The sequence below is a fragment of the Bactrocera oleae genome, chromosome Y (assembly GCF_042242935.1).
Source record: "Bactrocera oleae isolate idBacOlea1 chromosome Y, idBacOlea1, whole genome shotgun sequence".
NCBI lineage: Eukaryota > Metazoa > Arthropoda > Insecta > Diptera > Tephritidae > Bactrocera > Bactrocera oleae.
This window is the reverse complement of record NC_091542.1, coordinates 4,454,010-4,471,467: the sequence shown is the minus strand read 5'-3', so window position 1 is coordinate 4,471,467 and position 17,458 is coordinate 4,454,010. Positions and strand designations below refer to the sequence as shown.

Sequence of the window (17,458 nt, the reverse complement as noted above, 5' to 3'; positions counted from 1 at the left end):
CTTTGAGTTAACTATGCCCCAGAGCACAAAGTCGAACAATACGGCTTTTGTGACGCCTCTGAAATGGCATATTGCGCCACTATTTACGTTCGCATACAAAGTGACCCTGCGACCACAAGCCACTTACTAGTAGCAAAAACAAAAGTGGCTCCCTTAAAAACATTAAGTCTACCACGACTTGAAATGTGTGGAGCGCTATTACTAGCCAAACTAGTATCCATGGTGCGAATGCATTTAAACATGGCAAAATACAAATTATATCTGTGGTCCGATTCTGAAATCGTACTAGCCTGGTTAGAAAAACCTCCATATGCATGGAAAACGTTTAATTCCAATCGAACGTCTCAAATACTTGACCTAATAGGATCAGCCACCTGACGACATGTAGCCAGTGCTGATAATCCAGCTGATCTAGGTACAAGAGGGTGCAAACCCCTGCACGTTGCCACCACCATGAGTAACATAATTGTTCCAGAGAGTCGAAAAATCGACTCCTTTCACACAACATTGCAGGATAATGACATCCTCGAGCGATTTTCCTCGATGCCCCGAGAACTCAGGGAAATCGCTTACATGCTCAAATTCATAGAGCGACTCAAAATTAATCTTAAGGGAGTAACCGCATTTGATTCTCAATGCGATACATTGACGCACCTAGACTTACAAAAAGCAAAGGTCGCTGTTATCGCATCTACTCAAGCGCGTTACTTCAGCCGAGAAATATTATTACTAAGAGTATCGAAGCCCATTGATAAAACGAGCTTACTCTTGGTACTAAATCTATTAATACTGTTCCATGATTCTTGATCCCCGAACAAAATATCCGCTTGACACAATATCCCCGACAATTAATACTACAATAAAAAATTTTTGATAACAAACTATCAGTTATAATAATGAATTAACAATTACTTACAAATGTAAGATTGAATTTATTAATAAAATTTTATTACAATAGTTATCAATATAATTATGTGTCGCCATTTGGCGCAATTCAATAATACAAATTTTAATTTATCAGAATAACGAATACAAAATTAATTAACACATAAAAACATAATTCACAGATTAAGCATTGTACAACAAAAACATAAATAAATACGTAAATGTATTATCAAGTAAGAGAAATTAATCTTTAATAAATGTCTTTTCACAAAATTATCAACAAAAGTTTAATTTTTTAATAATTAGTATTACTATAAGAACGATTGAAATAATATGCATAATTAATGTGTAACCCTGGTCGGTCCAACACAGGGGTGCTCATAATTTAATCGCGTCAAACTTCTTTCCGCACTGGCGGCCTTCGGCCGCGCTTCAAAAAAATAACCCTGGTCGGTCCAACACCGGGGTGCTCATGGTAAAACCTTTGTCGGCGCTCAAAGAGCCACCGAAAAACAGTTTGTGGACTTTGTTTAAATGAGATAAGCCTCCCCTACACATACACGCCACTCTACTCGGCAAGAACTGTCGCACCCTAGTATAACCCACTACAATACACCACACTCATACATCACCACACGGGACAACTCAACACACCACAGCATCGCGCCCTTCAGCAAACAAATAGGATGGTCTCCGCAGCAGATACACCTCATTCAATACAAACGCGATCCAGCGCGTTACCTTTTCGTTATCTACATGCGATGAAACAACGATTTTTTCCGTGCCTACTCAATCGTCAGCTCCAAAAGTGATTTCGATGTACATACTTGGATCCTCGCCGCATTACTCGTCAACTTTACATTTGTTAATTTAATTACCAATGGACATATATCTTATATATCGTAATATAGTGCACGAATAAACATAAAATATAAACATTTCATTCAAACACTAATTGCGAGTTTTGGTGCGTTATAAATATTTTATTTACGGTTGAATGTATTCTCCAATAAATTGGGTTCCCAATTATTCATGGTCCTTCGAGCCATAGTGAGCGGCACTATGGATTAAAAAAAACAAAAAAAAAAAATATATATATATATATATTATATATATAATTATATATAACTATATATAACTTAAGTGAAAAAAGTGCTACGAAGTGACAAAAACGTTAATACTTGTATATACACACAAACGGAATAGAACAAAAAAATAAGGTGACAGTAAGTAACAATTGGGAACACACAAACCTACCATTATATGCAAACGCACATGTAAGGAGGAAAATAAGTGCGGTGAAAATAACAAATACATAAATATACAGTGCAAAATTTGCTAAACATTTTAAACAAATAAAAAACAACACAATCGGGCGCGAAACCAAAAGACAAAAGCAATAAACGGGCGCAAATTTATCCACAAAAATACAAACACGCATAAGGAGCTAGCCAGCTGGATGCCGAAGAGGACAGACACTGGGACAAACGCACAAGCACGTATACTTGTATATACAGATATACGCCCTCCAAAAGCCCCTTGAGGAAAACCAAAGTGAGCGTATTTATTTCACTTATTATTTTATATACTAATATAAAAAAAGATGACCAAACTGGTATAGATCACGGTAAAAATCAAAATACCGCTGACATTAAAACCAATTTGGTACAATATATATATCCAAATATATATTACGTAAATAATTATTGTATGCCTATAAGCTTACCTTTGTGTTTTCAAACACACATATTTCACAAACACAAAAAACAAAAACAGATTTCAAGTATTTACTTGCAAATATTTTCCGGCAATACCCCTTATTTTTAACAAAAACAGTAAGCAGGATTGCCTTAAATAAGTAAGCAAAGGCACAAACATATAACAAAAATTTAAAGACAAAAAAAGAGAAACAAAATAAATACAAACGACATATTTATATATTTTCAAAAACCAAGTACATATTTACATCCATATATGTGCATACGGAGAATACCTGCACATTATCAATTCCTTTTTCGTGCTCTCTTTCTATTGCAAAATATAGAAGCCCAGTTTATACATACATACGGCATACAATCTACCTATATTTTTATACGATACTCAACATTGGGTAATATTTAATTATTAAAATTTTAAACACTCACTAAAAAGTGATTTTCAAATTGCGAATGAATAAACAAAGTGAAATAAAATTTCCTTAACAAACAAAAAAAGCAAACAAAAAAAACAAACAAAATCTTAAAAAAAAATAACAAAAAAAAATATATATACATACCTATATATATAAATACATAAAATATTCTTTTAACAAGAAATAAATTAAAAGAGCGATTCTTAATAATTAAATTAAGAAAATTTAAATTACACTCACAACAAAATATTTAAAATAATTTACAAATTAAAAAATTTATTTCGCATTTAAATATTTATCTAGTCCGAAAAAAACTCGTATACAAGTATACGTAAAAGAGTATTCGGTATTAATTATCATTTATTGCTACGTTTAAATCAGTTAACACTGAGACAATTTTAATTAACTTTGACACATATAGTAATAAATAACATAACAAAAATGGTTAATGACGATAAAAATCAAATTACACCTGCAGAAGCTACACGCGCAAGACAGGTTACCACAAAGCAAATAAAAGGCAAAAATATGTGTGCCATCAAATTCATTTCTGAGAGTGACAGATTAACACGATACTGTACTCGATTTTCATCTTCATCGATTCAAGACATCTCTGAATCGTTATTGGAAAAAAAAAAAAAATTTTGACAATTTTTGGACTCGTCTCCAAACGGCTCATGATGCCATAGTAGATTATGACAATTAAGATCTACCACACGATTTTAAATCGTCGGCTTACGCACTATACGAAAACTGCTTAGACCAGTACGAAGAAACAAAAGCAATGATTTCTGATCAATTAAGGCTAATAAAAGCTATTGCACCTACTCCACATCCGAGAGTAGAGCTGCCACAAGTACAAAATCAAGAGGCAAATTCAGGCATCCATCTTGAGGTGCCCGCATGTGACACAGAAATATTTTATGGAGGTCATGAAGAATGGCCGTCCTTCCGGGACATGTTCACTGCCGTTTACATCAACCATCCAAAATTATCAAAAGCGCAAAAATTGTATCACCTCCGATACAAAACGCAAGGTCAAGCAGGCGTAATAGTCAAACAATTCGCACTTAATGACGACAATTTCTATTTGGCTTGGGAAGCTCTAAAAGCAATATATGAAAATGAAAGAATATTAGTCGATAACGAAGTAACGACACTAATAACCTTGCTTAAGATTCAAAAAGAAACCAGTGAAGAGTTTATAAGACTACAATCCACGGTTTCAAACTGTTTGTCGGTTTTATCGACACAAAATATTCCCACAGACAGCTGGGACCCTATACTGGTAAACATATGCTCTGCCGCATTACCAGAAAAATCATTACTTTTATGGGAGCAATCGCTTTCATAACGAAAGAAATGCCCCACGTGGCTACAAATGAAAGACTTTCTAACTACCCAGTACGAAATCACTGAAAGGGTAGACAAAAAGCTAATTAAATCAAAAAAAAATATACAACACGACCAAAAAAGAAGCTTCAATAAACCCCAAGCTAGTAGCAAAAATAAATTAAAAAGAAGCTTTTACAAATCTCAATCGTTCACATCCGAACAAAATAATCATACGTCATGCGAACTATGCACGAGAGGGCATAAACTACAATCTTGCGAGAAGTTTAAAAACTTAAAAGTTAACGAACGAAATAATTCGGTCAGATCAAAAAGACTTTGTAAAAATTGCTTGTCACATGCGCATAAGTATAAAAATTCCAAAAGCAAGTTCAATTGCTTATATTGTCACAAAAGACACCACTCAATGCTTCATTACAGCAAATTTCCCATATCACCCCAAAGAAGCGCTTATACAAAAAGAACCACAGGTTTAGTTGTAACAACAACTTCTAAAAACCAAAATCCCGAAAATTGCCAACAATCATCTCCATCGAACCCCGAGGAGAGCTATATAAACTTAGGGCCTTAATAGACCAAGGATCACAACGATCTTTCATAGCGTCTAGGGCACAAAATAGGTTACAACTGCCAACAAAACAAGCCAACTTTGAAATTACAGGAATGGGCGGAAGAGTAATCCAAAACTCAAATAAAATCTGCCCCCTTACCCTAATTCCCCCCAAGCGGATAAAAGAATTAAAGCAGAAGATATTGTCTTACCGCAACTAACAAATATGCTTCCAAGCTATCATATAAATAGCAAGCATTGGCAAAAGGTTTCACACCTAAAGCTAGCAGATCCCAACTGCAGTAACTCCGCTCAAATAGATATTCTATTAGGCAGCGATCTCATACCTCAGATAATACTCGAGGGTGTTGAGAAAATTTCAAGCACACTATTGGCACAAAATACTATTTTCGGTTGGATCCTAAGTGGTCTAGTTACGGAACCAATTACAACAATGACAACTCAAGTTGAGGAAATCTCAAACGAATACCTCAGTTCACAATTGAAAAAGTTTTGGGAGTTAGAAGAACTGCCCCCCATATCAATCACAACCCCTAAAGATCAGTATTGTAAAGACTTCTACAAAGCCACAACTATTCGATCAAATAATGGCCGGTACCACCAAAGCCACAAACTTCCAACACTCTACAAATTGGTACAAAAAACCATGTGAGAGTTTGTTCTGACAACCCCAGTGTTAAAAACACAAATATCTATAATTCAACCAAATTTATAATCTATAACTCATTGAGATTTATTACTAAGTATTCGAAAAGAAAATTTGTTGTGCACTAATTTCCTTAAATTTTTAAAAGGGCAGTACAACATAAAAATACAGGGGATCCAATGGAATGCGATATCTGATCAGCTTTCGTATCCTACTGAATCAATATCCGCATTATCCGCAATAACATTTTTGAACCCGCAGGATGGCTTTCGCCAATTATGATACAAGCGAAAATCCTAATTCTTCTTCACTTAGAAAAATGGTCACAATCCTCAAACAATCTTAACGATATCAGAATCTACCGATTCTTGGCCACACTTCCATACATAATATCCACCGCAACATACGAGTAATTGTCATAGAATGTCCAAAAATCGACACTTCTCTTACTATAGTGAATCACAGTTGCCTAAATTTTCATATTCAAATACAATTCAAAATTAAAGTTAAGGAATCACCATACTTGCAATGGGATACAGTGAAGCACCCAAAAAGCAAAGGTCGCACTTATCGCATCTATCTTAGCGCTCATCATACGGGTAGTTTATGGGAAACATTTGTAAAAGTTGTAAATCTCACTTCCAACAAATGAGCGAAAATCACAAATCTCACTCTCGCAAGATCCCTCTTCAAAAGTTTGAAAGGAGCACCCATTCTGGCCATATCTGAGTCAGGCGTGGAGTCGCTATCCTTACTAAGTCATAATAAATAAATGGTAAATAACCGCCAATAAAAATTATACAAACAAAAACTCATATACTTTTACATTAAGCGCCCTCGGCTACTCTACCAGCAGCACGCCGAAATACTTCCAATTACTACAGCCAATATGGGTAATACTAGGCAAAATATTCGCCTAGGGGGCCCAGGATGTTTAAATGAGATAAGCCTCCCCTACACATACACGCCACTCTACTCGGCAAGAACTGGCGCACCCTAGTATAACCCACTACAATACACCACACTCATACATCACCACACGGGACAACTCAACACACCACAGCATCGCGCCCTTCAGCAAACAAATAGGATGGTCTCCGCAGCAGATACACCTCATTCAATACAAACGTGATCCAGCGCGTTACCTTTTCTTTATCTACATGCGATGAAACAACGATTTTTCAATCGTCAGCTCCAAACGTGATTTCGATGTACATACTTGGATCCTCGCCGCATTACTCGTCAACTTTACATTTGTTAATTTAATTACCGATGGACATATATCTTATATATCGTAATATAGTGCAGGAATAAACATAAAATATAAACATTTCATTCAAACACTAATTGCGAGTTTTGGCGCGTTATAAATATTTTATTTACGGTGTTGAATGTATTCTCCAATAAATTGGGTTCCCAATTATTCAGACTTTATCAAACAAGTCTCACCTGAGATTGTATAAAAGTACGAGACAATTTATCCACCGAAGCGCTCCTCATATGGGTGGTTTATGGGAATCAGCTGTAAAAAGCTTCAAATCCAACTTTAAAAAATTAGCTTGAAACTACAAATTTAATTATGAAGAATTTACAACATTACTAACTCGTATTGAAGCCATTCTCAATTCACGGCCACTAACGATACTCTCGCAAGATCCCTCAGATTTGATAGCCCTAACTCCAGGGCATTTTCTCAAAGGAACACCCATTCTGGCCATACCTGAGCCAGGCGTGGAGTCGCTAACCTTAATAAAGCAATGGTAAAGAAATTTTAAAGATATAATAAAATTATAAAAGAAATAACCGCAAATACAAGTATCGCAAGTACGAAAAGCAACAACTACCTCATATACCCGCAATAAAGTTGCTTACCTTAAAGCACTTACATTCACATCAAAATGTATACAAAATATGTTCTTAAAACCAAAGCCGTTTTATACGCACAGGATATGGATATACCACTACTTCATCACCGTGCCCTCAGCTACTCCATCAGCAGTACGCCGAAATACATTCCACAGCACATACAGGACACACTGCGCCGCGTAAACAACACATCAATACGAAATCGATCAAGTGCGCTATAATACGCTTCGATCCTGTAACCATCAACTGCCATCATTTCGTTCGATAAATAAATTACTTAAATATATATATATAAATATAATATATACATTTAATTAATAAATTAATTATTAATAAAAATTAATTAAATATCTTTAAGAATAAATAAATTACCACTTATTTCGGATCAGAAAGAAATCTGCTTTTCATTTGTCACATTTACCGCGAGTGTGAGTGCCACATCAAAACTTTACAGTGGTATGCGCTTACCTTTTAAAACAAGTATAACAGTTTTATTCACCAACCCAGTTTTTTTTAGCACTGTGGACCCCAGTTCGTATTACTGAGTTTGTGCCGAAAATATTTGTGCCGAAAATATTGTGTCCAAATTGGTTTTAAGGTTTGGTTATATATTAAGATTCTATTTTGTGTTGTTAAGGGTGATTTGTTCCCAATTAACCAATTTATTTTGTTGTATTTCAAGTTTAGCTTTGCAACTTTTTTCTGTGTTTGCCTTTCATCTTTGCCACCAACGTCGAGCCGAGATATTTTGCCCAGGTGGACACTCCAATGTTTCGTTTATATAAGAGATTATGTCTAACAGTTTTGTTAGTGCAGTTTACGTGTATTGCCTTTATCTCGTTTAATGCTATGCACCATCTCTGTGACAATTCCGCTATTCGGTTAATTGAAGTTAGCATTCTGTTAGCCGATTCTACTTCATTTTTTTCGGTCGTAATTATGCAGGTATCATCGCTAATGTGGCGATTGCGCTCTTTGTCGGCGTAGGAATATCGCTAGTTAACAAGATATATGGAAATGGTCCTAGCACGCTTTCTTGAGGTACACCTTCTTCTTTAATTGGTTGTGTAGTGGAATAATCTTGTCCCAACTTGATTCTAAAGTTCCGTGTGTTAGAGGCAAGTAGATCGGATAGATTCTGTTGATGGAGGAACCATAATTTATGTAATAATCCTTGGTGCCACACTCTATCGTATGTCTGTGTTACCTCTAGATAAACTGCAGATGTTTTTATTTTTCTTGTAAATTCTATTATGATTTTTATGCGATGTAGTTGGTCGATTGCTACAGGAGATTGCAGTGGTCAGGGACACCTGTGTGCTAAAATCCGTTAGAAGTGGGCATGCCTTGCCCCTAAATGGTTTAATGTATATATCTTCCAACCCGCTTAAGATATATTAATCAAAGAAGAAGAAATTTTAACACTTCTTCAAACTTTGTGAAAATGACTAAAATCGGATAATAACTACCCTCACTTTCTATAAAGCGGTTATGTTGAAAACTATTAAAAATATTCTCATTGAATAAATGAGCCGCAAACATTAAATTACACAAGCTGGATACACCGCCCAACTTTAGGTGAAATCCTACATCTCAGCAACTACTTGACTGATTTCAACCAAATTTGGTTGTGAGATTACTCCAATTCTTATTCTACACTGCAACACTGGGCAAAATCGAATAACAACCAGACCTTTCCATCTAACACATGTTTAAATTCCGCCCGAATTTTTCACTATAAAGTATACAAATCAAATGTTAACAAAATAATCTGAAAATAACTGATTCAGCGATGCATTCCTACACGGACATGGAATGGACCGCAGTAATCGAAGCCGCTATGAGAGAATGGTGGTGCCACTAATACTAGTTTTTTTGGAAGCGAAGCCATTTGCTGGCGTTGTATAATTTGGAGACGCCTACGAAATGTAGCGCATGTCCAGATGAAAGACTTTACTTGAGCTCGTGCCCCTATAGGCCAGAAACGTTGTCTAAGAGACTGTAGCATTTGTTGTATACCACCATATAGGCAACGTGTATACGCATCAGAGACTAGCAAGTAAGCTAGGTCCCTAGGACTCAGTCGACTGGATTCGATTTCGAGCGAATGTGTTTCCAAGTATCTATATCTGGCTGGCTTGGATGTAAGCTGCACGATTTGACACGTATTGCTTGAACGTGGATGGGTTTTGTGGATCCAGCATAAAACAATAGTGGAATCGCTCCAATACGTACATGGCGTGTCCTGTAAATCTAGGGCTTTACTTCCGTTATTAAGCGCCTTGGTTAGAAGATGAGCACCTCACTGTTCGAGGCGCGGTATAGTCACATCCTTAATTGGTGCTATCTTCGTCTTCGCTGAAACAAGAACGTGTGTGACGTTCCGCTGTGTTGCTGCCGATTGATGAGATTCGCCAAGTGCAGGAGCACCCGGTCGAAATAAAATTTGCACCTGGTACCTGCCGCCATAAGTGCGGGTGACTGTGTCGTTGAAGATCTTCTCGCAGTCATCAACTTGGACTTCGGATATTAATGTGGGTTCTTCGAGTTCCCAGAAGTTCCTAAGTCCAGTCCGTCCAGTCGTTGTTCGTTGCCGCATTTTGCAGTTAGAGATGTGTGTGATGTAGTGTGAGCGGAACTTGTGACTGGTCCAAATACCACCAGTGCAAGGTTGCTCGGGAGATCCCGCAGAGAGTGCGACATGCGAATTGTATTCCGTTGTGGTCTGGATCGTAAGTACCTGCTTCTGTCAGTTATGCAATGCGCACATTACCGGCTTGCGTTGAAGTACGTAGATTCAGGCTTGCCATACTTGTAAATCTAACTTTGAATCAGGATCGAATAGTTCCTCACAGGTGGTACCAAAAAAGATGTATAAAAGTTATGTTAATTTCCACCAAATAAAAGAAGTCGTCTTGATCTTACAACAGTCTGTTACGGAATAGGTGGCTTCTTTATTGAATTCGTTCCTAAATATACATTTGGTCAACGGGATATAGCATCACGCCTTAAGATACATATGTACATACATATATGGATAGTTTGAATGTTTCAATTTCACATTTACATTCCCTACGCTAGAGTGGAATGCAAGCACTGCTGAAAGGAGGGCATAATTATGCTGATCATTCAGCAATCAGCTGACTGGTCTTGGTTTGGGTCCTCACTAATTATGCGCCGGGCTGCATTCTAATGTACTTAAATCTTGAAAAATATCATTAAGATAATATCATACCAATAGTCTAAAGTAAAGTTGAAAAATATATTTTTTATTTCAGTTTCAATTTGGCTCGAATAATTACAGAGACGGGTCAAGAATGGAATCGAAAAAAGTATGTACGAATTAAAATTTGTTTACAAATATACTTGATAGGTGATATTCTACTTCCATATATACATGTGTCCGTTCATTTCAGTGTTACAAATAAACATGAGAGTATAAAATCATCATTTAATAAATAATTTTTATAATTACCGCTCTAGCATAATATCATAACAATAGTTTCAAATAATATTAAAAAATATATAGACGGATACAAGTCATGAATGGAAACGAAAAAAGTTTGTGCAAATTAAGATTCGTGCTTGCAAATGTAGATTCAAATTATTGAGACCAACAAATAACTTCTATATCTACGTTAATTAGTTTAAGTGTTACTATCATATCGTAACATTAGTTTAAAATAATATAAATAAATATATTTATTCTCCTGCAACATATTACTATAGAGTATAACAGTTTTGTTCACCAACCCCATTTTTTTAGCACTGTGGACCCCAGTTCGTATGACTGAGTTTGTGCCGAAAATATGGGTTAATCTCAGAGATATGTTATCGAAACTTGGGGAAAATATTTCTTTGATAATCATATACCCTTGCGCCAAAGAACGGTTGGTTCGATTCAATTCTTTCCTTAGTCCCTATGTATTAAATATAATGATTTTCGAACTTCCACTTGGCTTTATACTACATATGATTATCAGCCAGGATGGTAGGTGTTTAATGAAATTGAGGAGGCTTATTTTTCTAATAACAGGGTACCTTTGTGGCTAAAACTGATTAAAATGGAAGAAAACTTTCCTTAGCTCCCATATAACTAATATCCAGGATTTTGAAACGTTCGGCTGACTTCACTCCATATACGTATATGTTTATATTTATGTCAATCATGGTTTGGGATGTATAACCAGAAATATTGTAGGTCATCTTGTACTTATTGATGGAATCTTCGGAAAGAGTAGTACCTGACCATTTTACAACGACATTTGATTGCAGTCATCGAAGGTTTGAGTCTTGCTGCACAAAACACATGACCTGCCTTGTACAAGATTGGATAATACGTCAAAAATTGTCGTCCCTTATATGGAACCCTCAGTCACCGAACCTGAGCAAGGTGCAGCTAGCGAAGTACCCTAATCCTCTAAAGGGGTCAACCGAGTTTTAAGAGCGGATTCGAGAAGTTTGAAATGCAATGTCCTCCGATTTTATATCGAGATATAAGAAGAGTATGCCTAACCGGTTTAACGCTTTGAAAACAAGCAAGAATGTTTGGACCAAGTATTAATTTTATGTTTTTTTTTATAGTATTATGTTTTAGTATCATACATATAATATAATATCAAAACTGTAACGTTGAGTTTTTTCTGCGTTATTACTTCTAACCATATTGAATTGTTGTCAGCTTCATCGCATCATACGATAAAATGAACATAGTGCGCGGTACGTATTCCGCACAGAACCATTATTTTCAAACTAAAATTGCACTATTTGCAAGCGTTGTTCAGGCGTGCGTCTATTCATGATGAATTGCTAAGCCAAACTGAAAGTAAATCACTTGACAGCTGATAGTTTGTAGTAATAATTGAAGTTATTATTCTTTTATCTGATTCACTTCATTTTTGCCTGTCGTAATTATGCAGGTATCATCGGCTAATGTGGCGATTGTGCTGTTTGGCGGCGCAGGAATATCGCTAGTGAACCAGATATATAGGAGTGGTCCTAGCCCACTTGATTGAGGTACACCTTCTGTTTTATTGGCTGTACAGTGGAATATGCTTGTCCCTGCTTGATTCTGAAAGCAATGGTTTAAGCTAGATTTAAGTAGATCGGTTAAATACTGCGATACGTCTAGAAAAGCTGCTGAGCGGATGTTCTTATTTTCTTTGCAAATTCTATTATGATTTTTATACTATGTACTTGGTCGATTTTAGAATATTGAGATATAGATCCAAATTGGTGAATTGGTTTGAGATCGTTTTCTTCGAAAATTTTTACAAATATTATATAATATTTAGATAGGTACAGCTTCAAGTAGCTTAAACAAAATAGGCAACAATGAGATTGGTTGATATGGCAGAGCTCACATGCGCTTTTTCCAGTTTTTTGTATCATAATGATTTTGTTTACTTTTCATGACATTGGGACATATCTGAGGTATAGGGAAATTTATAAACAATGTAAGCTTTGTTAGTGCTTTGCTAGAAAGATCTTTCACTACATCGGCAGTTATAAAGTCGAACACATTATACCCGTTTGGATTTTAATCTAGTTTTGATGAAATTGGCCACTTCTTTATTTGTTGTTGATTGAATTTCACTTTTTCTTCGTCGCTTGATTGGGACGGCTAATAAAATTGGTATTTTTACATCTGTCCAAGGAAAGTAGTCTGCACTTTTGTTTTGATTTGTTAGTTCCTTGATTGGAAAGCTTAGTACATGTGTTCAGTTCTGTTTTTCATTGCGAAAATCGTTAATTTTTGACGCAGCTTTCACTTTTTCTTTATGATATTTATAATTTGGTACAGGGTGGCTCACGAATTGTGCTACAATAACAAACCGTATTAACTTTTTTTAATCAATGCATTACATTTATTTTCTTATATTGTATAGGAAATATAATTTTATTTTATATATAGTTAATTACTTTTGAAAACAGGAAAAAACGTTAAATTCCAAATTTCGTGAAGATATCTCGTCAAATAAAAAAATCTTCCATAAAAAACGTGACTCCGATCGTTCAGTTTGTATGACAGCTATATGCTATGCCATTCCCACAAATTAGCATGTTCTCGGTGAGAAACGGTAATATTCTAAATTTAAGATTGATATCTCATAAACTGAGAGACTAGTTCGCGTATATACAAACAGACGGGTATATTAAGTTTGCCACGAAGTTTGTAACACCCAGAAGGAAACGTCGGAGACCCTATAAAATATATAGATAAATGATCATCATGATGAGCTGAGTGGATTTAGTCATGTTCGTCTCTCTGTCCGTCTGTCTGTATATATAAAAACTAATCCCTCAGTTTTTAAGCTATCGATCTAAAATTTTGCACCTGTTCTTTTCTTACAAAGAAACTGCTCATTTATTGGAACGGCCAATATCGGACCACTATAGCATATAAATGTTTGTATGGGAAACACTTTCATTTGACGAGGGATCTTCACGAAAATTGGCATGGATTATTTCTTGAGACAATAATCTATTCGCCAAAGAAATTGTATAGATCGGATGACTACAGCATATAGCTGTCATATTAACTGAACGATCGGAGTAAAGTGCTTGCATGGAAAATTTGTTTATTTGACGAGGTGTCTTCACGAAATTTGGCACGAGTTATCGCATAAGGCAACAAATTATTCTCCGCAGAAATTGTAAGGGGCCTTTGTGTTATATCTTTGGTGCAAGCGAAGTTAACGTTTTTTCTTGTTATTTTAGACAACAGCACGACAAATTAATTAACCTATTTAAAAAAGGGAGAGATGAGGTAGCAATCCCCAGAACTTCCACTGGTTCCAGAGGTTTAAGAGGGAAAGGAGGCTCAATATTATCGTGATTACAGAGCACGAAAGCGCACAGAGATAAAAAAAAGAATAATTACATACGGTAACTAATAACCTGTCTACAAGTTCTGAGCCTTCTACAAATGTTGATTCCTGTAGAAGTAACATTTGTGAATAAAAACTCCTTACTCAAGTGTAACTGATGTCACAGTATCAACATCAGCAAGAATTAGGGACTTATGTGCAATAAAATTCTAATAGCATTTAATTCACCAAATGCTTCAATGAGGGATATCAAAGTATTCATCGGAAAAACTTTGTTGTCATTATCGAATTTATGTTCAGAAGCTCTGGACGATGTTACTGGAGAACGCGTAGAATATTGTGAACAGCCTGTAACTCTTGCATGTGATTTTAATGTAAATTTTTTATTGCCAGAAGCTGCGCCATTAGATAAATTCTTTGTAGAAATGATTAACGGTATGAATAATTCAACGACAAAAGGGGGCAATTTTTGATAAAAGGGTGAATTAAATTGAAAAAGTTTGTTTGTCATAAAAAAATAAAAATTGGGGTTTGCCAAAAATATTGTGTTCTAATAACATTGATTTATATACTTTTCTGTTTTCAATTTTACTGCATGGACCATGTTTTAGTTGGCAGGTTATTATACAGATATTTTAACAGTGATTATTTCGGATACCGAAAAGAGGATTTGGATAGTACAACAGTACCATGCTTTGAATTCCGTCATTTCCGTCCAAAGGGAATCCAAACGGGATTTTAGCACCTACCCCAAGTAGATAGACCATTTTGAAAATCTGTTTGTCGAATCTGGAAGTATCGCAAGAAAACCGTACCATCGAGATCCGTATGTTGGTCTTCAAGCAACAATCGCGGCTATTGCATCGTCAATTCAAGTAAAGTTATTACGGTTTGTTTTTGTAGCACCGGTACCGGTACTACACGCATTGTATAATTTCTACACTAATTTTCGTGTAACCCTACAGCAAATCCCTAATCTTTATACAGTCACGGTTGTTTGTATCACCTAAAGCTAATCCAGATATTATGGATATCGAGTTGTATGGACATAAATGATTAGGATAAAAGACGAAATGAAACTCGGGTGACAGTTTGTCCTTCCGTCTGTCCGTGGAAGCGACACACGCCTTCCTTTGGCTCAAGGGAGCTCGGTATTGCAGACGAGCGTCATTAAACCATTGTCACGGCCACAAAATGCCGTTAGGGGAAAACTTATAAATTGCCATAACTAAGCACTACATTAAGATATTAAATCGTAATTTGGTCCAGGTGATCGCAGTAGCTAGGGACATTTGCGATAACTCAGTGTACAAATGCGCCACAAGCATTTAATTTCATGCTGAAATGAGATGGAAATTTGGACAATGAACGTGACACTGTCCACTTTTAATTAAAATGAGGTCACACAAACATTTCTATTATACTCTGTGAATATGGGTGAAATCGAACCATGCCATATCCCAAACTAACAAACTTTTTATTTCCGCTTGATTTTTTCACTTTACAGTGTACAAATCTAAGATCAATCAGTTATCAGAACAAATCTTTGCAAAAAGAATACCCCTGACGTGTTTCATCTCACGCCCAAAAATTGTCGAAATCGCTATAACTTATTTAAAAAATGGGTTAAATAGGGTTAATAACTCCGTTTAGGCGGTCGGATCATTTAGAACCCAGAAAAAAGGTAAAGAGTATATTTAAGTTTACATGTTGAAAAATTATACCGAAATCTATGAAAAATTATAAAATTATGTTCGTATAAGAATTACAAATTTCCCTGTGAAAATTGATGAAATCGGATTATATTCCTCCCACTTCCCATGTAACGGTATTGTTATACTCTGTTGCTACAGATCATAATAGTTTTATTCACCTAACGGTTGTTTGTGTGACCTAAAACTAATCGAGTTAGATATAGGGTTATATATATATAAATGATCAGGATGAAGAGACGAGTTGAAATCCGGGTGACTGTCTATCCGTCCGTCCGTCTGTCCGTCTGTCCGTCCGTGCTAGCTGTAACTTGAGTAAAAATTGAGATATCTTTATGAAACTTGGTAGACATGTTTCTGGGTACCGTGAGACGGTTGGTATTGCAGATGGGCGTAATCGCACTAAAAACAAATAAATTACCATAACTAAGCTCCGCAATAAGATATAAGACTGTTATTTAATACACATTAAGGAGGGGCATCTGCAGTTAATTTTTTTTTTTAAAGTAAGCGTGGTCCCTCCTCTAATAGGTTTAATGTGCATATCTCCTAAACCGCTAATGTTATAATAACAAAATTCACTGGAAGCAAATTTTTTTAGAACCTCTACCCACAGTGTGTAAATAGTTGAAATCGGGTGGCAACTCCGCCCACTCCCCATATAACGGTACTGTTAAAAACTACCAAAAGTTTCTCGCGCTTCAAGCACTAAACACGCCAGAGACATTAAATTTTATCTCTGGGATGGTATGAGATGACTTTATAGGAACCGCGTTCAAAATTAGACAGTGGACGTGGCACAGCCCACTTTTAGGTAAAAACCCATATCTTGAGATCTGCTTAACCGATTTCAACCAAATTTGGTACATGACATTATTTATATATTTCTATGTTATGGTGCGAAAATGGGCGAAATTACATTTTATTATACAATTCGCCTATCCGTTTTGGGGAAATTAGGGTAATGGGGCAGATTTTATTTGAGTTTTGGACCACTCTTCCGCCCATTGCCGTTATTTTAAAATTGGATTGGTTTGATGGCAGTTTATTTTGTGCCTTGGCAGCCTATTTTGTGCCCTAGACGCAGTGAAGGATCGTTGTGTCCTTGATCTATTAAGGCTCTAAGTTTTTAGGGTTCTCCTCGATGTTCGATGGAGATGATAGCTGTGGGTAGTAATGCCCTATTTTGTATTTCGCTGTGTAGCGTTTGAGTGTTTTGTGCCCTTGAGAAACATGGTGTCATTTGGCAATTTTCGGTATTGTGGTTTTTGGGATTTGTAGTTGAAACTAAACCCGTGGTTCTTTTTATACTAATATATGCGCTCTTTTGGGGTGAGCTGGGAAATTTGTTGTAATGAAGCATTGGTTGGTGTCTTTTGTGACAATATAAGCAATTGGATTTGCGTTTGCAGTTTTTATATTGAATAAATCTATACACAATTTGCGTAGAGCACACACCAGTGA

General features: G+C 36.0%; 1 long non-coding RNA gene across 1 annotated transcript in view; it reads left to right on the top strand.

Moving 5' to 3' along the window:
* The first annotated feature begins 10,734 nt into the window (after positions 1-10,734).
* The window catches only part of LOC138858250 (uncharacterized), a 120,136-nt gene continuing 113,412 nt past the window's right edge, over positions 10,735-17,458 (top strand). Inside the window, exon 1 of the long non-coding RNA XR_011397437.1 lies at positions 10,735-10,784. This is a non-coding gene — a long non-coding RNA (uncharacterized lncRNA). The remainder of the gene's footprint in view (positions 10,785-17,458) is intronic.